Here is a 24273-nt window from a genome sequence, read left to right as displayed (position 1 = left end):
CCAGTAGTGCACAGATATTTGCAGCACCTCTGCCTGCATTGCACACTCCAACTGATAGTTACTAAGCCATTATACTAGCAAACACTGAGTGTACCTAGTGTCATCCTAAACGTGGCTATTGGACTTCTGTATAGTCCCACTAGTGCACAGATATTTGCAGCACGTCTGCCTGCATTGCACACTCAAACTGATAGTTACTAAGCCATTATACTAGCAAACACTGAGTGAGCTTAGTGTCCTCCTAAACGTGGCTGTTGGACTTCTGTATAGTCCCAGTAGTGCACAGATATTTGCAGCACGTCTGCCTGCATTGCACACTCAAACTGATAGTTACTAAGCCATTATACTAGCAAACACTAAGTGAACTTAGTGTCATCCTAAACGTGGCTGTTGGACTTCTGTATAGTCCCAGTAGTGCACAGATATTTGCAGCACGTCTGCCTGCATTGCACACTCAAACTGATAGTTACTAAGCCATTATACTAGCAAACACTGAGTGAACTTAGTGTCATCCTAAACGTGGCTGTTGGACTTCTGTATAGTCCCACTAGTGCACAGATATTTGCAGCACCTCTGCCTCCATTGCACACTCCAACTCATTATAACTAAGCCATTATACTAGCAAACACTGAGTGTACCTAGTGTCATCCTAAACGTGGCTATTGGACTTCTGTATAGTCCCACTAGTGCACAGATATTTGCAGCACGTCTGCCTGCATTGCACACTCAAACTGATAGTTACTAAGCCATTATACTAGCAAACACTGAGTGAACTTAGTGTCATCCAAAACGTGGCTGCTGGACTTCTGTATAGTCCCACTAGTGCACAGATATTTGCAGCACGTCTGCCTGCATTGCACACTCAAACTGATAGTTACTAAGCCATTATACTAGCAAACACTGAGTGAACTTAGTGTCATCTAAAACGTGGCTGTTGGACTTCTGTATAGTCCCAGTAGTGCACAGATATTTGCAGCACGTCCGCCTGCATTGCACACTCAAACTGATAGTTACTAAGCCATTTTACTAGCAAACACTGAGTGAACTTAGTGTCATCCTAAACGTGGCTATTGGACTTCTGTATAGTCCCACTAGTGCACAGATATTTGCAGCACGTCTGCCTGCATTGCACACTCCAACTGATAGTTACTAAGCCATTATACTAGCAAACACTGAGTGAACTTAGTGTCATCCTAAACGTGGCTGTTGGACTTCTGTATAGTCCCAGTAGTGCACAGATATTTGCAGCACCTCTGCCTGCATTGCACACTCCAACTGATAGTTACTAAGCCATTATACTAGCAAACACTGAGTGTACCTAGTGTCATCCTAAACGTGGCTATTGGACTTCTGTATAGTCCCACTAGTGCACAGATATTTGCAGCACGTCTGCCTGCATTGCACACTCCAACTGATAGTTACTAAGCCATTATACTAGCAATTTATGCTGCCAGTTTAAGGGCCGTAGTTGCATTGTCAGGGATATTTATTCTTTATTATTCTGCTGTTAATAAAGCTAGACCACCGCTGCAATCTACAGCACCTCTCAATTTTTACTACCACATTTTCAGTGCACAATCTTGTCGCAATCAACATGAGTGGCAAAATGACAGTTGCTGGTGGAAAGGGGAAGAGGCGTGGTGGAAAAGGAAAAAAAGGGTTTGTCCGTGGGGAAGGTGGCAAAGCTCCATTATCATCTGCTGAAGATAGACCATCTTCCAGCAAAAGTAAGATGTCTACTACTTACCGTGGACAATCCAATGTGCTCCCTTTTTTACGGACACGAACAACAGGAACAAAGGTAGATGATGGCCAAAAAAGGAAAATGCTTGAATGGATCTCAAGTGGTCCAACAAGTGCCCTCTCAGCCACTTCAAGTACCGCATCCAAAAAACACCAGTCCTCTGAGTTGTCATCCCAATCAAACTTGCTTTCTCCCAGCTCTGAAGTCTCCATCAGCCCTGCACAGTATGGTGGAACTGAGATGGCTGAGTCTGCAGAGCTGTTCAGTCACACTATAGCCTGGGAATCAGAGGTCTGCTCCCAAGCTACAGTGAGTACAGAACAGGAAATGGTCTGCAGTGATGCCCAGAACCTTTGTGACTCTGATTCAGGCTGTGAGGACCAAGTTTCTGAGCATAATGTTGACCCTTTGTCACAAACTGTAACACCTGTGGTTATAGACAATGAGGAACATACTGATGAAGATGAGACGCAGATACCCGATTGGGATGACAACTTAAATATTCGGTCAGGGCAAGAAGAGGCTCGGTCTGAGGGGGAAGAGAGTGCAAACACAACAATTGATGATGAAGTTCTAGATCCCACCTACTGTCAACCCACAGTCAGGCACTCGAGGAGGTCAACAGAGGTGGTGGAGGAGGATGCAACTGATGACGAAGTTACCTTGCGCCTTCCTGGACAGAGTCGGAGTACTGGTAGCACGTCTACAACTGCATCCTCAGCCACCACTCTGCCTCTGAGCACTAGTCGGGGTGGATCAACAGGTCGCATGCCCTCTAAGCCTTGCCTAGCCTGGTCCTTTTTTGACATAGCAAAAGATCGCCCAAATTATGTGATCTGTAAAATTTGTCATGGTTCTCATAGTAGAGGTCAAAACCTCAGCAGTTTGACAACTTCTTCCATGAATCGTCACATGAATAAATATCATATATCCCGGTGGGAAGCTCACCGTGCTGCAATGCGGCCTAGCGGAGCGAACCATCCACCGCCTGCCCTTTCCAGTGCATCCGCGCGCTCTTCATCTTCTAGTACTGTGGGGACAGCTGTCACACCTGTTTTTCCACGCACAACTTCCACCACTGTAACCGCAACAGGCAGTTTGCTTGGTAGGTCGTCAGTTGGTTTGGAAGGGGAAACAAGTGAGTGTGTACAGCTCTCTCAGACATCGATAGCACCAACGTTGGATGAAGGCAACATCATGTCTCTGCCTGCACTTTACTCACAAACCTGCATTTTTCCAGGGACACCCTACTCAACACCGTCTACACACAGCAGCCAGATCTCTGTCCCTCAGATGTGGTCAAATAAAAGGCCTCTTCCTGCGACCCATGACAAAGCTAAGAGGTTGACTCTATCCCTCTGTAAGCTCTTGGCTACCGAAATGCTGCCTTTCCGCCTAGTGGACACACAGGATTTTAGAGACCTTATGTCTGTCGCTGTGCCCCAGTACCAGATGCCCAGTCGCCACTACTTCTGTAAGAAAGGTGTGCCCGCGCTACACCAGCATGTCGCACACAACATCACCGCTTCCTTGAGAAACTCTGTGTGTCAATGGGTGCATTTCACCACCGATACTTGGACCAGTAAGCATGGACAGGGACGTTACATGTCGCTGACTGGGTACTGGGTAACTATGGTGATAGATGGTGAAGGGTCTGCTGCACAAGTCTTGCCGTCCCCACGACTTGTGTGTCAATCCTCTGTCTGTCCAAGTTCCGCCACTGCTTCTGCCTCCTCCACCTCGTCTGGGTCCTCCACCTCTGCCCCAAGCCTGCCTGGTCAGGCCAACAGTGTTCTCACTGCGCAGAAGGAATCACGCACCCCTCATTACTATGCTGGCAGCAGAGCGCAACGGCATCAGGCGGTCTTTAGCTTGACATGTCTTGGGAATAAGAGTCACACAGCTGAGGAGTTGTGGTCAGCTCTGCGGTCCGAGTTTAATAAATGGTTGTCTCCACTCAACCTGCAGCCTGGTAAGGCCTTGTGCGACAATGCTGCAAACCTGGGTGTGGCCCTTCCCCTGGGCAAGGTGACACACGTACCTTGTATGGCTCACGTGTTGAACCTTGTCGTCCAGCAATTTTTAACACACTATCCCGGCCTAGATGGCCTTCTGAACAGAACACGAAAACTGTCTGCTTACTTCCGCCGCTCAAGCGCCGCAGCTGAGCGACTTGCATCGCTCCAGAAGTCTTTCGGCCTGCCGGTTCATCGCCTGAAATGCGATGTGGCGATGAGCTGGAATTCAACTCTCCACATGTTACAGCGACTGTGGCAGCACCGCCGAGCCCTGGTGCAATGCGTCATAACGTATAGCCTGGGCCAACGAGATGCAGAGGTGGGGCAGATCACCCTGATGGAGTGGTCTGAGATCAAGGACCTATGCACCCTTCTGCACAGTTTCGACATGGCGACGAATATGTTTAGCGCTGACAATGCCATTATCAGCATGACAATTCCAGTCATTTACATGCTGGAGCACACGCTAAACACTATTCGGAGTCAGGGGGTGGGACAACAGGAAGGGGAGGAACTACAGTAGGATTCATATGCGCAAGGGACAACAACATCACCAAGGTCCAGACGTTCATCATCACCAACGCAGCAGGCATGGGACCATGGGGGACAGGGATTAACAAGGGCGCTTAGTAGCAGGCTAAATGTTGAGGAAGGTGCAGGAGAACATGAAGAAATGGAGGACGAACTGTCCATGGACATGGAAGACTCAGCAGATGAGGGAGACGTTGGTCAAATTTCTGTTGAAAGAGGTTGGGGGGAGATGTCAGAGGAAGAAAGAACGGTTAGCACCTCTATGCCACAAACACAGAGTGGACTTGGTCCGCATGGCTGCGCAAGACACATGAGTGCCTTCTTGTTGCACTACCTCCAACATGACCCTCGTATTGTCAAAATTAGAAGTGATGATGACTACTGGATTGCCACACTATTAGATCCCCGGTACAAGTCCAAATTTTGTGACATAATTCCAGCCATAGAAAGGGACGCACGTATGCAGGAGTATCAGCAGAAGCTGTTACTCGATCTTAGCTCGGCTTTTCCACCAAACAACCGTGCAGGTGCAGGGAGTGAATCTCCCAGTTGTAACTTGACAAACATGGGACGGTCTCGTCATCTTCAACAGTCTACCCGTACCAGTAGGACCGTATCTGGTGCTGGTAACAGCAATTTTATGGAATCTTTTCATAATTTTATTAGACCCTCCTTTGCAAGGCCACCAGAGACAACAAGTCTGACACATAGTCAACGGCTGTAGGATGATACAGGAGTATCTCCAAATGAACATCGATGCCATGACTTTGCAAATGGAGCCTTGCTCCTTTTGGGCTTCAAATCTAGAAAAATGGCCAGAGCTCTCCAGTTACGCCTTGGAGATTTTGTCGTGTCCAGCTGCCAGCGTTGTCTCTGAACGTGTCTTCAGTGCTGCTGGGTGTGTGCTGACAGATAAGCGCACGCGTCTGTCCAGTGACAATGTGGACAGACTGATGTTCATCAAAATGAACAAGTCATGGATCCAGAAGGAATTTACTACCCCTGTGTCATCCTGGGGAGAGTAAATGCTTGTGGATTTGGAATGTGCTTGATGCAAATCAAAACATCCTGTTTGCAACTAGTGCACAAGTGCTGCCACTGATAAGGTGTCTGTGTAGGGCCCAATTTTTGGAAAAAAGGGAGGCTCCGCTTGGAGTAACCCTTGCTTACATTGTTTTTAAAAGAAGCCAAGATGAACAGAGCTGGGATCAGGAAAGACTTTGCTACCTACCCCGGTGTCATCCTGGGCACGGTTAAGAATAGCGTATTTTTGAATGTGCTTGATGCAAATCTAGCTGTGAATTGTACAACTGGGGCACAAGTGCTGCCACTGAATGAATGGGTGTGTGTGGGGCACAATTTTTTGAAAAAAGGGAAGCTCCGCTTGGAGTAACCCTTGCTTACATTGTTTTAAAAAGAAGCCAAGATGAACAAGTCATGGTTCAGCAAAGACTTTGCTACCTACCCTGGTGTCATCCTGGGAACGGTTAAGAATAGCGTATTTTTGAATGTGCTTGATGCAAATCTAGCTGTGAATTGTACAACTGGGGCACAACTGCTGCCACTGAAGGGGTGGGTGTGTGTGGGGCCCAATTTTTGGAAAAAAGGAAGACTCCGCTTGGAGTAACCCTTGCTTACATTGTTTTTAAAAGAAGCCAAGATGAACAAGTCATGGTTCAGCAAAGACTTTGCTACCTACCCCGGTGTCATCCTTGGGACGGTTAAGAATAGCGTATTTTTGAATGTGCTTGATGCAAATCTAGCTGTGAATTGTACAACTGGGGCACAACTGCTGCCACTGAAGGGGTGGGTGTGTGTGGGGCCCAATTTTTGGAAAAAAGGGAGGCTCCGCTTGGAGTAACCCTTGCTTACATTGTTTTTAAAAGAAGCCAAGATGAACAGAGCTGGGATCAGGAAAGACTTTGCTACCTACCCTGGTGTCATCCTGGGCACGGTTAAGAATAGCGTATTTTTGAATGTGCTTGATGCAAATCTAGCTGTGAATTGTACAACTGGGGCACAAGTGCTGCCACTGAATGAATGGGTGTGTGTGGGGCACAATTTTTGGAAAAAAGGGAAGCTCCGCTTGGAGTAACCCTTGCTTACATTGTTTTAAAAAGAAGCCAAGATGAACAAGTCATGGTTCAGCAAAGACTTTGCTACCTACCCTGGTGTCATCCTGGGAACGGTTAAGAATAGCGTATTTTTGAATGTGCTTGATGCAAATCTAGCTGTGAATTGTACAACTGGGGCACAACTGCTGCCACTGAAGGGGTGGGTGTGTGTGGGGCCCAATTTTTGGAAAAAAGGAAGACTCCGCTTGGAGTAACCCTTGCTTACATTGTTTTTAAAAGAAGCCAAGATGAACAAGTCATGGTTCAGCAAAGACTTTGCTACCTACCCCGGTGTCATCCTTGGGACGGTTAAGAATAGCGTATTTTTGAATGTGCTTGATGCAAATCTAGCTGTGAATTGTACAACTGGGGCACAACTGCTGCCACTGAAGGGGTGGGTGTGTGTGGGGCCCAATTTTTGGAAAAAAGGGAGGCTCCACTTGGAGTAACCCTTGCTTACATTGATTTTAAAAGAATCCAAGATGAACAGAGCTGGGATCAGGAAAGACTTTGCTACCTACCCCGGTGTCATCCTGAGGACGTTTAAGAATAGCGTATTTTTGAATGTGCTTGATGCAAATCTAGCTGTGAATTGTACAACTGGGGCACAAGTGCTGCCACTGAATGAATGGGTGTGTGTGGGGCACAATTTTTGGAAAAAAGGGAGGCTCCGCTTGGAGTAACCCTTGCTTACATTGTTTTTAAAAGAAGCCAAGATGAACAGAGCTGGGATCAGGAAAGACTTTGCTACCTACCCCGGTGTCATCCTGGGGACGGTTAAGAATAGCGTATTTTTGAATGTGCTTGATGCAAATTAAAACATCCTGTTTGCAACTAGGGCACAAGTGCTGCCACTGATAAGGTGTCTGTGTGGGGCCCAATTTTTGGAAAAAAAGGGAGACTCCGCTTGGAGTAACCCTTGCTTGCTGTGTTTTTTAAAAATGATCCAAGATGAACAGAGCTGGGATCAGGAAAGACTTTGCTACCAACCCCGGTGTCATCCTGGGGACGGTTAAGAATAGCGTATTTTTGAATTTGCTTGATGCAAATCTAGCTGTGAAGTGTACAACTAGGGCACAAGTGCTGCCACTGAATGGGTGGGTGTGTGTGGGGCACAATTTTTGGAAAAAAAGGGAGACTCCGCTTGGAGTCACCTTGCGGTGTTTTACATGATTTTAGAAGGGCGTGCCATGCCTATATCTGTGTGTCCTCCTCTTTTTCCTTGTCCAGCTCTTTTGTTTTCGCATGAGTATATGTCCTTGTCACTTTCCCATGTGTTTGTGTTGTGTTGTGAGTTGTTTGTCACCTTTTGGACACCTTTGAGGGTGTTTTCTAGGTATTTTTATGTGTTTGTGATTGCCTGCCATTGTTTCCTATGCAGTTCGAGTTCGGTTCGTCGAACGTTCGGCGAGACGAACTCGAACGGGACGTCCGTTCAGCGAACCGACCTCGAGCCGAACCGCGACCGGTTCGCTCATCTCTACTCTCGGCTTCAATCTATTTAAAGCCTGTTGACTGCCTGATGCTCAGAGCCGATATGGATGTATGCGCTGCACATTCGTGAAAATCAAGGTGAAATTTTATTAAAGTGCCAAAAACACCAAAAATAATGGCTGGATGTTTACATAAAGCTACATACAGTAGTGTACGTGATGTTTTGACTACGACTGCCTTTTTCAAACACTTTCTGTAGGATAATAGAAAAAATAAATAAATATAATACAAAATATAAAGTCCATAGTATAACAAAGTTAGTGTTGTAGAGTGGAGGGGGAATAGACTAAAAGAAATTGGCACAAAAAGGGGAACATAATACATATGAACAAGGCACTGTTTACAATAGGTACATAAATATAGAATGTCTTTTTAAATACAATTAAAATTTTTAGTAATATTTACAATAATATTTAGAAAAGGAACACAGGAGGAAAATTGACTTATGAAGACATGGTGGTATGCTGTATATTAGATAAGCTGGGTGTGTAAAGCCATGGGGCTATAGACACAAAATTAGATGGTAGTTGGTGCAGGATCAAACGGTTGGTAGACCTGTGTAAGGATGGGCAATAGAGAGAGAAATATGTCTATGTAAGATTAATGTATAGGGATAAGATATACACCCTTTCTAGGACAGAATTAGAGATCCTAAAAAAAAGCCTCTCTTTTTGTACTCCCTCTACATTTAGCTGCTTCCAAATGTAACAAGACCTGCAGAGGTTCTACAGAACCATTCGCCTTAAGGCTGCTTTCACACCTCCGGTTTTTGCTATGCGGCACAATCCGGCACTTTGCAGGAAAAATGCAACCAGTTTTTTTTGCTGCCGGTTGCGTTTTTCCTGCATAGACTTTAATTAGTGCCGCATTGTGCTGCATGGCCTTGCGTTCCGTCCGTTTTTTGCCGCATGCGGCAGATTTAGCTGATGCAGAGGCCGGATGGAACGTTGCCTGGCACTTTTTTTGTGCGGCAAAAAAAAAACGCATCGTGCCGCATTCGGCCGATACAGCGCTTTTCCCATTGCATCCCTATGGATGCCGGATGCGGCGCGATGCGGCAAAACCCGCACCCGGCCGCCGCATGTGGTTTTTGCCACTATGCATGCTCAGTAGCATGCCGCAAGCGGCAAAAACCGGATGGTCCGCATGTAAAAAACTTATGCAAAGGATGCAGTGTTTTCACCGCATCCGTTGCATAGGTTTCACAGCTAGATTGAGCCGCACGGCTCAAACTGGATGTGTGAAAGCAGCCTAAGGCCTCTGCCACATTCACGGGAAAATCACGCACGTGCTGAGAGACACGTATTTCCCCTGCGTGTTGCGTGCAGGTAAGTACGTGTCTCTGGTACGTGCAGGACACGTGTGTTCTACGTGTGCTATCCGCGATAGCACACGTAGAACCGGTAATTAACATACTCACCTGGTCCTTCCTGCTGTCCGCGCTACTGTCCGTTTTGCTGATCCTTGGTCTCCAGCCCTGCCGTCTCCCCGCTGCTGCTGCTGCCAGGCAGTGAAGTGAATATTCTATGAGATTAATGAGCGGCGGTCGGCAGCAAGAGGCAGCAGCAGCAGAGACAGGAGGGCTGGAGAAGGTGAGTAAATGTTTTTTTTTTCTTTTTCACTGACACGTGTGTTTTCTCCGGTGCATGTCACACGGGACCGCATCCACACTACACCCGTGTGGTACGGGTGCAGGCCGTGTGACACCCGTGCTGCCGGAGAAAACACTGACATGTCAGCGCTTTGAAAAACGCACACACGTACAAACACACACGGACACACGTTCCGTGTGGATTTACGTATGTGTGCCTGCTACAATAGGGTAGCATTGCTTAACGTGTCTCCGTGCCGCCAGTACGTGTAAAAAATTACAAACACGTGCCGGCGGCACGGATGTGTGTTGCAGGCCTTAGACACACTTTAATCTGTCAAACAACCTAACCAATAATCAGACACCCCACCCCGAAGCGAGAGCAACCACACCTCTATCTATTTCTAAACTGGCACTTTGAAATGAGAGTACATTTAAGCCTTTATGGACATATAATGTAGTTGAAGCAAACATTGACTTAATTAATAGCATAATTTTAAGACAACAGCAAGGACATTTTCCAATACATCATAATGTTATCACTACCAAAAGGGCTGCCATACAAAGTTTACATAGCAACAAACAAATTGTGACTAAACCAGCAGACAAGGGGGGAGCCATCATAGTTCTCAATAAATTTGATTACATCAACGAAAACACATGACAATTGTTTGACACTAACATTTATAAACCTTTATAAACCTCAATGAGAAATTCAACAATGACTTCAAGAATATCAGCAAAAGGGTACTATTGATAACACTGTTACCATTTTAACCAACCCCCACTCTATAAGTCCTGTCTTATACATTCTACCCAAAATTCACAAATCTCTACAGAACCCACAGGCTTGACCAATAGTTACCTCCACAAATTCAGTCCTTTCACCCTTCTCAAATTTCCCTTAAAAAATCTTAACCCCATTGACTGAAACTTCACCATCCTATATACTTGATACAAATCATTTTCTGGACATTTTAGGCTAAATAAAAGTGATTAACCGCACAAGACTTCTAATTAAACTTGATGTCAATAGTCTATACACCTCAGTGGAACATTAGGAAGGTCTAAGTGCAGTTAAAATACTCTTATCCTACACAGACTGCCCTAGCGATACCACACATTTTTTGCATTAAATTATTATCCATTGTATTACACTCTAAGAGGGGCTTTGCACACTACGACATCGCAGGTGCGATGTCGGTGGGGTCAAATCGAAAGTGACGCACATCCGGCATCGCAGTCGATATCGCAGTGTGCAAATCCTTTTTGATACGATTAACGAGCGCAAAAGCGTCGTTATCGTAACATCTGTGTAGGGTCCGACATTTCCATAATGCCGGTGGAGCGACAGGTACGATGTTGTTTCTCGTTCCTGCGGTCGCACACATCGCTGTGTATGAAGCCGCAGGAGTGAGGAACATCTCCTACCTGCGTCCCGGCTGCAATGCGGAAGGAAGGAGGTGGGCGGGATGTTTACACCCTGCTCATCTCCGCCCCTCCGCTGCTATTGGCCGTCTGCCGTGTGACGTCGCTGTGACACCGCATGACCCGCCCCCATAGGAAGGAGGCTAGTCACTGGCCAGACTGATGTCGCATGGTAGGTGAGTGCATGTGAAGCTGCCGTAGCGATAATGTTTGCTACGGCAGCTATCACAAGATATCGCTGCTGCGACGGGGGCGGGGACTATCGCGCTCGACATCGCAGCATCGGCTTGCAATGTTGCAGCGTGCAAAGTATTTCTAACTCTTTTCAGAGAGAGATAGAGATGGATAAACAGAAAGAAATAGAGATGGATAAACAGAGAGACAAAGAAACAGACAGAGAAAGACACAGAAATACAGAGACAGAGAGACAGACAGAGAGACAGACAGACAGAGAGACAGATAGAAAGAAAGACAGGGAGACAGACAGACAGACAGAGAGACAAACAGAGAAACAGACAGACATAGAGACAGAGAGACAGACAGAGAGACAGACAGAGAGACAGACTGGGAGACAGGGAGACAGACAGGGAGACTGGGAGAGAGACAGAGAGACATTTAGTTACAATCCCGGGCAATGGCAGTCACTACAGCTAGTTAGTATAATAATTTCCATTTCAATCCTAAATCCTTAAAATGTTGGTTAAAATGTGTTACAATGATAGTTATAAACTATAAAATTAACAGCTATCTTTTCAATTTGAGACCTATTAGGTTTTATAGAACAGCTGTTAATTTTATAAAAATATCTGACAGTGAAAATAGATCAAACATGATCCTATGATAACATATAAGTGATACATGATAAGTCTAGTACAGTAGGTTAAGGGTTTTTGCTCACTTGTACTTTGCCTAATCTCTCAAGGTGATTGTTGATGCAATTTAAAGCAGTAGAACCTATACAGAAGAAAGGATCAAAAGGCAATTTTACATGTCTCCCCTTAGCTAAAATAAGGAAAAGGTGAAAAAAATATTTTTATATGATCTTTCCTCCCCTTTCATAAACTTTCGAGATTTATGTAAAATAGGAAAAAAAGCATACATATTTTATCAATACCAGACATTCCTCTTCTAGTTCTGGCCTGATTTTCTCTGGTGTTTGTACTTTCTTTTCCTGTCAATACCGGCATGTGACAGCCATAGCTAATCAGTGGCTGCAGCATTGACCAATGTACCACAGATACATTTAGTGGTGTTCATGGGACAAGTTCTCGAAATTCAGATCCAAAGCAATAATATTGAAAAATGATTACATTTCTCAGGGACTTAAAACTACATACACCTACAGTATACAGTATATATCTTGGATGCATGCATGATAAAGTGGAAAGTGACAAAACATTTAAATGTTTATGTGCTACCGTACAAGAAAATATATTATTTTACTGTAACTTAGACTATAAAAATAAATTATTATCACAACTTCACTGTGGGGAAACGTGATTATATAAGTCCAGGGCTAAAAAAGAAATGAAAAATGTGTGTACAAGTCATTAGGAAAAATATGTAAATAAGTACATTTCTTTTAATTACTTACATGCTTATTCACATGTTGTCTAGCAATTAAATCACATGGAGCTGACATGACATATGATAATATTATTAGCTAAAGTTATCACTTAGGTAAGAGAATTTGTAAATCTGGGAATTATACATCAATGACGCTGATTATGATTTTTTCATTACAAATGTTGCAATTATCTCTAATGCATGCAAACACATAGAGTTCAATAGAGGGGGCTTATGATAATTTGGCAGAGCTGGCAACACTATTTTATTAAGGCATTATTAATAGTTCAGTAGATGAATAATGAGTTCATCTTTAGCAGGATAATGCGTTGAACACACTGTCTATATAAATAAAACAACTACTGCCTAGCATTTAACATTTGCAAGGTTCATTTTGTAATTTTAAGTCATAACAGTTATAATGCTAGAAGTTAATAAATTGATTTTAGGAGAATTCAATGAGGGTCAACATTTTAGAATATTCTCAGCCCATAGCTAAGTTAAACTATTTGCTGTTCAATTCATGCGATTTGCAATAATTATGCCTGGCAAAATTTCCTTACAAAAGATTTCATCAGCCACAGACTGATCACACAGTCTCAGGTTCACAATTTCCCAAAATGCCTTGCAGTTATCACATCACATGGCGTAGCACAGTCAATCAGGAGGAACTATTATAGCCTGTATAAAAGCCATGCTGGAAATGCAGCAGTCATTGTTAGATAGTTAGAGGACGTTAGAACTTGCATGTTTTCAATAAAGATTTTTAACAAAAAGTCCTAAAACTTTGGACAAATACACCAAATATTATCGATGACGTCATTCAGGTTATTTGCGGCAACAACTAGAGGTTTCCTCAGTCCTCCACCTGTAATAGCAGGTGGCCAAAAAAATCTTTGGAAAGCTTCATCATGGCTGCTCCTTAACTTGAACCACTGACCTTTCAATTGGGAATCAACCTCATAACTCAACGAGCTATTAGAAAACATAAGAATAGGTTGTAATTTGTAGTATTCAGGAAGAAATAGATTTTTTTACTTTTACCATCAAGAGCAAAATAGCAAAAATGCAGTGACATGACAAGAACATGTATAACTAATCCTATGCAAAGCATGAAAAATTTATGTATGAGATAGCCATGATATTTATCAATAAAATGATGGTAGTCTCACGTTTGAAACTCTAGTGTATGGGGAGATATGGAGCTTGAAATTCAAAAGTTAAATACATCCTTACCCTGTTGCCTGTGAATATACACACACATATTTATATATATATATATATATATATATATATATATATATATATATACACACACACAGAAGGTGTAATAAGTATTGAACACGTTACGAAATTTGAAAGTAATTATATTTTTAACGGTGCTATTGATATGAATTTCTCACCAGATGTCAGTTAAAACCGTCCAATCCATACATGCAAAGAAATCAAACCATAGATGTCAATTAATTTTAAGATATGTAACAATGAGAAATGACACACAGAAAAAGTATTAAACACATCAAGAAAGAGTAATGCAAAACGCCATGTAATGTGATGACACCAGCTGAAATCTATTAAGCCCGCTACACACGCTTCAATATATCTCACAATCCGTCGTTGGGGTCAAGTTGTAAGTGACGCACATCCGGCATCGTTTGTGAGGTATCTGCGTGTGACAGCTACGTGCGATCAGGATTGAACGCAAAACCGTTGATCGCAAACACATCGTATCATTCTCTAGAATTGAGCGTTTTGTTGCATGAACCTAGTCAATTGTAACGTGTGACATCCCTCATACGATTTTGGTGTCTGATGCTATGTGCGCAGGTGTGCGCTCTGCACCGGAGCTTTAAAAAGGTCTGCTTCAGAGCGCAGCTGAAAAGCTGCGTTCTGAAGCGCCTCACAATGTCTGTCATGCACTAATCTCTGTTAGTCCGTCACTATCTCTGTCCCTCACTCTCTGTCCATGTCAGTCTATCCCCCTCTCTCATATACTCACCGATCCCCGGCGCTGCACGGCATTCACACTGCTCCGGCGGCTTTTACTGTTTTGAAAAAGCCGGCCGCCCATTAAACAATTTCGTATTCCCTGCTTTCCCCGCCCACCGGCGCCTATGATTGGTTACAGTGAGACACGCCCCCACTCTGAGTGACAGGTGTCACACTGCACCCAATCACAGCAGCCGGTGGGCGTGTCTATACTGTGTAGTGAAATAAATAATTAAATAATTAAAAAAAACGGCGTGCGGTTCCCCCCATTTTTAAAATCAGCCAGATAAAGCCATACGGCTGAAGGCTGGTATTCTCAGGATGGGGAGCTCCACGTTATGGGGAGCCCCCCACCCTAACAATATCAGCCAACAGCCGCCCAGAATTGCCGCATACATTATATGCGACAGTTCTGGGACTGTACCCGGCTCTTCCCGATTTGCCCTGGTGCGTTGGCAAATCGGGGTAATAAGGAGTTATTGGCAGCCCATAGCTGCCAATAAGTCCTAGATTAATCATGTCAGGCGTCTATGAGACACCTTCCATGATTAATCTGTAAGTTACAGTAAATAAACACACACACCCGAAAAAATCCTTTATTAGAAATAAAAACACACACATATACCCTGGTTCACCACTTTAATCAGCCCCAAAAAGCCCTCCTTGTCCGGCGTAATCCAGGATGATGCAGCGTTGCTTCCAGCGCTGCTGCATGGAGGTGACCGGAGCCGCAGCAGACACAGCCGCTCCGGTCACCTCCACACAGCAAATGAAGACAGCCGCGCGATCAGCTGCTGTCACTGAGGTTACCCGCTGTCACTGGATCCAGAGGTGGATGCAGCGGTGGCCACGGGTAACCTCAGTGTCTGCTGCGGCTCCGGGTGTGTGTGTTTATTTACTGTAACTTACAGATTAATCATGGAAGGTGTCTCATAGACGCCTGACATGATTAATCTAGGACTTATTGGCAGCTATGGGCTGCCAATAACTCCTTATTACCCCGATTTGCCAACGCACCAGGGCAAATCGGGAAGAGCCGGGTACAGTCCCAGAACTGTCGCATATAATGTATGCGGCAATTCTGGGCGGCTGTTGGCTGATATTGTTAGGGTGGGGGGCTCCCCATAACGTGGAGCTCCCCATCCTGAGAATACCAGCTTTCAGCCGTATGGCTTTATCTGGCTGGTTTTAAAAATGGGGGGAACCGCACGCCGTTTTTTTTAATTATTTAATTATTTATTTCACTACACAGTATAGACACGCCCACCGGCTGCTGTGATTGGGTGCAGTGTGACACCTGTCACTCAGAGTGGGGGCGTGTCTCACTGTAACCAATCATAGGCGCCGGTGGGCGGGGAAAGCAGGGAATACGAAATTGTTTAATGGGCGGCCGGCTTTTTCAAAACAGTAAAAGCCGCCGGAGCAGTGTGAACGCCGTGCAGCGCCGGGGATCGGTAATTGGTGAGTATGAGAGAGAGGGCTGCTAACTTCAGTAACTTAGGAGATTAGCGGTCACCGGTGAGTCTTCACTGGTGACCGCTAATCAGGGCGCGACACAGACAGAGCCGCAGCATGACAATGAAGTCGGGTGAAGTTCACCCGAGTTCATTCTGACAGTGCGGCTCTTTCTGTGTCTGCTGTCATCTGCCATTCAGCTCTGCTACATGGCTGTCTGTGGCTGCTGTCAGCGGCCATGTAGCAGAGCTGAATGGCAGATGACATAGTAAAAACGCATCCCTACACATTACACACGCTTGGCAAGTCAATAAATAAAAAAAAAAGGTGCTCATTGCATACGTCACAGAACACATGATCTAAAGGAGCGCACACAAAATTGACCAATTTAACATAGACTACTAACGCACGTGTGACAGCAAATGAACGACCAACGTGAAATCTCATAGATCCCGTATGCAACCTGGGCGTGTCACATCGCAAATGCGATTGTACAACTAATTGCAACGTGTAAAGTGGGCTTTAGTAATTAAAAAGCAATTCTGCCACTTAGTTATAAATTTTATCAGTGGATACAACTTATCACCTATAAAAAGGTGCCTCATTACCAAGTTGCCACATAAGAACAATCTCCTGATGGGTCAAACCAATGAGCTGTCTTAATACCTTCACAACCTTATTATTTCAAAATATTCTATTTGCATTGGATACAGAAGAATTTCTAAACTACGGAAGTTCCAGTGAGTATTGTTGGGGCCATAATCCAGAAGTGGAAAAAACATCATTTCACAATAACCTGGCCACCACCAAGTGCTCCCCACATAATTTCAGACAGAGGAGGAAAATGAATTACACTGGGCAAGAATATTTATTTCATTTTCTGTTGCATGAGGTTTTAGAACTTTTTCTACATATTTCTGCATTGCTGATTCCAAATCTGAAATCCTTTTTTTGGTGCATGCTTTAGTTTTTTGTCAATTTTAATTTTTTTGTTACAGTTTATGGCATGCATTGGTTTTTAAATTGGAGTTAAAGGACAACGACTCTTGGATTGAACATAATCACATGGCAAATAAAGAGGACCTGTTGTCATATTTTGGTGTGTAACCTGCATATATGATCATGTAGAGTAGCATTAGGAGCATTCTTTATTAGTAGCATTAATAGCATTAGCACATAGATAGGTACAATCTGATGACAGAGCCTTTTTAATGTTTTACATACATCAATTTTACATAATTGTGGTTGTTTTAAAATGTAAAAAATTATATTATCTGATAAAAACACCCTGTTATTTTGTGTTTAGATTGAATCATGGCTTCCTAGTGTAGGCGTAAATGTAAGAATAGTCTTGACACCTTCTGTTATATTTGTGGCTGCTATACACTTCAACATCGAAGGTGCAATATTACATCATTTGTGAAACGTGCATATATTGACTATTTTCAAGTTTCCCTTGGCGATCTAGACAAGAATTGAGCTCCTCATATTGTGTGTCATAATTGTGAGGAAATGCTTTGTGACTAGAGAGGAGCAACCCCCCTAGTGTTCGAGTTTGGTTCGGTTCATTGAACAGCGGGTGTTCGTCGAACGTTCGACGAACACCTTCGAACCCCATTAAAAACAATGGTAGGCAAACACAAACACATACAAACACATAGAAAACACCTTGTAAGGTGTCGAAAAGGTGACAAACAACTCAAACACCACAAACACATGGAAAAGTTACAAGTACATATACTCATGCTGAAACAAAAGAGCTGGACAAGTAAAAAGAGGAGAAGACACAAATATAGGCATGTCATGCCCTTCTAAAATCATGTAAAACAGAGCAAGGGGACTCCAACCAGAGTCTCCATTTTTTCCAAAAATTGGGCCACAGACACCACTTAAGTGGCATCAACTGTCCCACAGTTGCAAACTTAACATGTTGATTTGCATGAAGCACAATCAAAAATCCACAAGCCTTTACTCTCCCCAGGATGACACAGGGGTAGAAAAGTCCTTGCAGATCCATGACTTGTTCATCTTGATGAACGATCATCTAAAACACAGCAAGGGGACTTCAACCAAAGTCTCAATTTTTTCCAAAAATTGGGCCACAGATACCACTTAAGTGGCATCAATTGTCCCACAGTTACAAGCTTTTACTCTCCCCAGGATGACACAGGGGTAGAAAATCCTTGCGGATCCATGACTTGTTCATCTTGATGAACGTTAGTCTGTCCACATTGTCACTGGACAGATGCGTGCACTTACCTGTCAGCACACACCCAGCAGCACTGAAGACACGTTCCAAGAGAACGCTGGATGCGGAACACGACAAGATCTCCAAGGTGTAAGTGGCAAGCTCAGGCAATTTTTCCAGATTGGAAGCCCAAAATGAGCAAGGCTCAAGTTGCTGAGTCATGGCATCGATATTCACTTGGAGATACTCCTGTATCATCCTCTCCAGGCGTTGACTATGTATCAGACTTCATGTGTCTTGTGGCCTTGCAAAGGATGGTCTGAAAAATTCATGAAACAATTCCATAAAATTGCTGTTACCACCAGATATGGTGTTGCTGGTACGATTTGAGTGACTCAACAGTCCCATGGTTGTCAAGTTAGAACTGTGAGATTCACTCTGTGCACCACTGGTGTTTAGTGGAAAAGCTGAGCTAAAATTGCGTAACAGCTTCTGCTGATACTCCTGCATACGTGCGTCCCTTTCTATGGCAGGAATTATTTCGCCAAATTTTTACTTGTACTGGGAATCTAATAGTGTGGCCACCCAGTAGTCATGATCACTTCTAATTCTGACAATCCGAGGGTCATGTTGTAGGTAGTGCAGCATGAAGGCGCTCATGTGTCTTGCGCATCCAGGAGGACCAAGTCCTTGCTGTGTTGGTGGCGACGAGGTGAGAATCATGCTTCCTTCCTCTGCCCTCTCCCCCTAACCTCGCACAACAGGAATGCGATCAAGGTCTCCCTCATCTGCTGAGTCTTCCATGCCCATCACCAGTTCATCCTCCATTTCTTCCTGGGCTCCTGCACCTTCCTCAACAGTTTGGGTTCTACCATGCGCCCTTGTTAATCCCTCTCCCCCACCGTAACATGCCTGCTGCCTTGGTGCTGCTGACCGTCTGGACCTTGTAGATCTTGGTATCCCTTCCACATATGACTCCTCCTGTTCTTCCTCCCCTTCCTCTTGTCCTACCACCTGACTCCGAATACTGTTTAGAGTGTGTTTCAGCATGTAAATGACTGGAATTGTCATGCTGATAATGGTATTGTCAGCGCTAAACATCTTCGTCGACATGTCAAAACTGTGCAGAAGGGTGCATAGGTCCACTCCAGCAGCGTGATCTGCCTCACCTCTGGATCTTGTTGGCCCAGGATTTACGTCATAACGTATTGCACCAGGGCTCGGTGGTGCTGCAACAGTCGCTGCAACGTGTGGAGATTCGAATCCCAGCATGTCGACACATCCCATTTCAGGCGGTGAATGGGCAGGCTGAAAGACTTCTGGAGCGATGCAAGTCATTCAGCTGCAGCGTGTGAATTGTGAAAGGGAGCACATAGTGACCGTGCCCTGTGCAGAAGCCCATCTAGTCCGGGATAGTGGGTTAAAAATTGCTGGAAACAAGGTTCAATACGTGAGCCATACAAGGCACGTGTGTCACATTGCCCCGATGAAGGGCCGCACCCAGGTTTGCAGAATTGTCGCACACGGCCCTACCAGGCTGCAGGTTGAGTGGAGACAACCAGTGACAAAACTTGGTCTCCAGAGCTGACCACAATTGGTCAGCTGTGTGACTTAAATTTCCCAGACATTTCAACTTAAAGACCGCCTGATGCCGTTGAGCTCTGCTGACAGCATAAACTTTTACAGCAGACCCTTCTCCATCTCTCACCATAGTTACCCAGTGCCCAGTCAGCAACATTTAACGCCCCTGTCCATGCTTACTGGTCCAAGTATCTGTAGTGAAATGCACCCTGTCAGAAACATAGTTTCTCAAGGAAGCAGTGATGTTGTGTGTGACATGCTGGTGTAGCGCAGGCACACCTTTCTTGGAGAAGTAGTGGTGACTGGGCATCTGTTACTGGGGCACTGCGACGGACATGAGGTCTCGAAAATCCTGTGTGTCTGGTGGAGATGAGCGAGCCTCTAATGGCTCGAGTTTGGTGCGGTTCGTCGAACGGAGGCCGCGTTTGAGTTCGGCTCGACGAACGATTAGACGAACCTCTAGAGCCCCATTGAAACCAATGGCAGGCAAACACATAAAAACACATTATAAATGTACAGATACAATTAATAAACATTGCTATTACACTTACAGGTCCCCGCGACGCGTCCTGCACACTGTCTCCCGCCGCTTTAACTTCCGATAATCGCTGCATCCTCCCGGTAACCAGCACTGATCATAGGACCTTCTGTGATGTCAAAAAAGCATGTGACCAGTCACGTGTCTATTATCTCATTGGCTACAGACTGGTCTAATGGCTAGACATTATTGCTAGGTCCTGTCAGTGCATCTCTCCGGTACGCTGTGCTCGTTTGTGCATCCCCGTGTACCGGCGAGATACTCTGGCACATGGTTGACTCCCTGTTCTGCTTCCCCGTTCCGTTATTCACTGGCTGCCACAGCCGGTCAATAACGGAGATCACCATTGCTATAGCAACTCGCCTGTCAGCGGTGACATCACTGCTTACAGCCAGCAGCCTCTGCTCACTGACTGAGTGATTACACTGCATGGGGAGCAGCAGCGTCCTCCCTCCCATGCAGTGCTGTCTTATGTAGCAGAGCTACATGGGTTGAAGGAGAAAGAAAACAGAAGACCATGGAATGTGGAGCGCTGACAGGGAGTAATAAACATAGAGCCTCTAATGTGTCTGTGTATTTATTTCTATTAAAGTATTTTTTCTCTGTGTGGTGTCTTTTTTTTCAACCCTTAAGATTCTTAATGGCCGGGTCAAACTTGCCTGACATTAGGAATCTCTGACTTAATACTAGCTAGTAAAACAAAGCTAGTATTAACTCATTATTACCCAGCAAGCCACCCGGCTTCAGGGCTGCTGAAGAGTTGGATACAGTGCAACATGATGGCGCTTCTATGAAAGCGCCATTTTTTTGGGTGGCTGCTTACTGCAATTTGCAGCAGAGGGGCCCAGAAAGCTCAGGCCAACCTGTCCTGCAGATTCCAATCCCCAGCTGCCTAGTTGTACCTGGCTGGACACAAAAATGGGGTGAAGCTCATGTCGATTTTTTTTTTTAATTATTTCATGAAATTTATGAAATAATTAAAAAAAAGGGCTTGCCTATTTTTTTTGCTCCCAGCCAAGTACAAATAGGCAGTTGGGGGCAGCTGTACCTGCCTGCTGTACCTGGCTAGCATACAAAAATATGGCGAAGCCCACGTCATTTTTTTGGTGGGCAAAAAACTCCTGCATAGTCATTTAAAAATTTAAAAAAAAAATGACGTGGGCTTCGCCCAATTTTTGTGTCCAGCCAGGTACAACTAGGCAGCTGGGGATTGGAATCCGCAGCTCAGGGTGCCCAAGCTTTCTGGGCACCCCTGCTGCGAATTGCAGTCCGCAGCCACCCCAGAAAATGGGGCTTTCATAAAAGCGCCATCTTCTGGCGTTGTATCCAACTCTTCCAGCTGCCCTGGTGACGAGTGGCTCGCTGGGTAATAATGGGGTTAGGGCTAGTTATATATTATCAACTGGCCCTAAGCCCGAAATTCATGGTGTCACGCCAATATTAGATATGGTCACCATGAATTTCTAGTACAGATATAAAAAAAACACAACACACAGAAAAATATTTTTATTAGAAATAAAACACAACACAGTGACTCCATCTTAATTGAAATAAAGAACCCCCCTCCGCAGTAATCCTGGGTCAAGGGTCTCGCACCGTCCAATCCGGATCCAATATCATCTGATCGGTTTGCTGGAAGGCAAAGCGATCAGATGATGTGTCAGGTTCAAGGGCCTGAATCACATGACACAGCAGCTGATTGTATATATGGCTTTTATGCAATCAGATGATGCATCAGTGCAAAAAAAACCCCCAAAAAACTATACACTTTTGTGCAGACTCCTTTCCGACGGACAAAGAAAAAAAAAAAGATAGAGAGAAAGAGAGAAAGAGAGAAAGAAAGAGAGAGAGAAGAGAGAGAAAGAGAGAGCGAAAGAAAGAGTGAAAGAAAGAAAGTGAAAGAAAGGAAGAGTGAAAGAAAGAGCAAAATAAAGAAAGAGCGAAAGAAAGAAAGAGCAAAAGAGCGAAAGAGCGAAAGAGGGAAAGAAAGAAATAAAGAAAGAAAGAGCGAAAGAAAGAGCAAAAGAAAGAAATAGCGAAAAAAAGAGCGAAAAAAACAAAGAAAGGAAGAGCGAAAGAAAGAGTGAATAAAAGAAAGAGCGAAAGAAAGAGTGAAAGAAAGAAAGTGAAAGAAAGAAAGAGTGAAAGAAAGAAAGAGCGAAAGATCGAAAGAAAGAGCGAAAGAACAGTGAAAGAAAGAAAGAGCAAAAGAAAGAAAGAGCGAAAGAAAAAAAGAGAGAAAGAAAAAAAGAGCGAAAGAAAGAGCGAAAGAAAGAGCGAAAGAAAGAGCAAAAGAAAGAGCAAAAGAGCGAAAGAGCGAAAGAAAGAAATAAAGAAAGAAAGAAAGAAAAAGAAAGAAGAGACAACCAGAGAGACAGACAAACATAGATGGGGAAAGACACAGACCTTGATAGATGATGTCCGGCTGCTCCCCTCTATGCATAATTAAAATAATAATATTTTATAATTAATTATAAATAAAGAATAATCATTAATTAATTTAAAATTTAAAATAAAAAAAAAAAATTACAGACACAGCCAGGATTTGAACTTGTGAAGTTATGGCGAGCACCCTATCCATTAAGCCACTCACTCCAATGAGGAACATAGGCAGATTTCGTTATCTTGAGCTCTGCAAAGCAAACTGAAGTCTGAGGTGACAGCGCGATTTTCTTCATGTGCTACGTGGAGAGGACACAAAGCACTCGTATTCTGTAGCAGAGCTGACAGTGTCGTGTGGATTACTTCGGACCTGGATTGTTCTTTGGGGATTCATAAAGAGGCAAATGAGGTGTTTTTTTGTCTTTTATTACAAATAAAGGATTTTTCGCTTTGTGTGTTTCTTTACTTTCACTTTCAGTTTAATCATGGAAGGTATCTCTTATTTATTTATTTTACTGCACGATATAGAGCCACCCGCTGGCAGCTGTGATTGGTTGCAGTGAGACAGCTGTCACTCATCGTGGGGACGTGTCTGACTGTAACCAATCATGGGCACCGGTAGGCGGAGAAAGCACAGAATACCTGATTGAATAATGAAGCGGCAGACATTTTAAAAAGAGGAAAAGACGCCGCAGATTTGTGACAGCCGTGCAGCGAGACGCCCATGATCGGTGAGTAGGAAAGAGAGAGGGATTGTGCTGGGGACGCAGGACGCATGCAGACAGCAACGTGTGCACATAGCCTTACTGTGAAAAGCCACATTTTTGGTGCTCGAACCGTTCTCGAACGCTGCTCAAACTGTCGAGCTTTTAGCAAAAGGCTCAAGTTCATCGAGCCTCTCGAACACCCCCCAAAATCACTCGAACATGAAATTGGCGAACCTCAAGCCTCGAACATCACTCCTCTCTAGTGTCCACCAGGCGGAAAGGCAACATTTCTGTAGCCAACAGCTTGCAGATGCTGAAAGTCAACCTCTTAGCTTTGTCATGGCTAGGAGGAAATGGTCTTTTACTTGTCCACATCGGAGGGACTGAGGGCTGGCTGCTTTGCTGAGACGGCGTTGAGTAGGGTGTCCCTGGAAAACTGCTGGTCTGTGAGGAAAGTGCAGGCGGAGACATTATGTTGCCTTCATCCAAAGGTGCTGCTCTTGATGTCTGAGAGAGCTCAACACCAGCATCTGTCTCCACTTCCAAAACAACTGACGACCTGCCAATAACACTGTCTGTTGCGGGCAAAGAGGCAGATGGTCTGCATCCAAAAGCATGTGTGACTGCTGTCCCCACAGTCAAAGAGGATGAAGAGCACATGGATGCACTTGAAGGGGCAGACGGTGGTTGGCCCGCTCCGCTAGGCCGCATTGTAGCACAGTGAGCTTCCCACTGTGACTTATGCTTCATATCCATGTGACGGTTCATGGACGAAGTACTCAAACTACTGAGTTTTTGGCCTCTACTTAGACATTGGTGACAAATCTTACAGATGACATGAGTTGGGTGATCCTTTGTCAAAAAAGGACCAGGCTAGGCAAGGCTTAGAGCCCATGCGACCTGCAGAGCCACCACGACTTCTGCTGAGACGCAGAGTTGTGGCTGAG

The sequence above is a fragment of the Anomaloglossus baeobatrachus genome, chromosome 6 (genome assembly GCF_048569485.1).
Source record: "Anomaloglossus baeobatrachus isolate aAnoBae1 chromosome 6, aAnoBae1.hap1, whole genome shotgun sequence".
Taxonomy (NCBI): Eukaryota; Metazoa; Chordata; class Amphibia; order Anura; family Aromobatidae; genus Anomaloglossus; species Anomaloglossus baeobatrachus.
The sequence above is the reverse complement of the archived record's forward strand: the minus strand, read 5'-3'. Positions refer to the sequence as shown.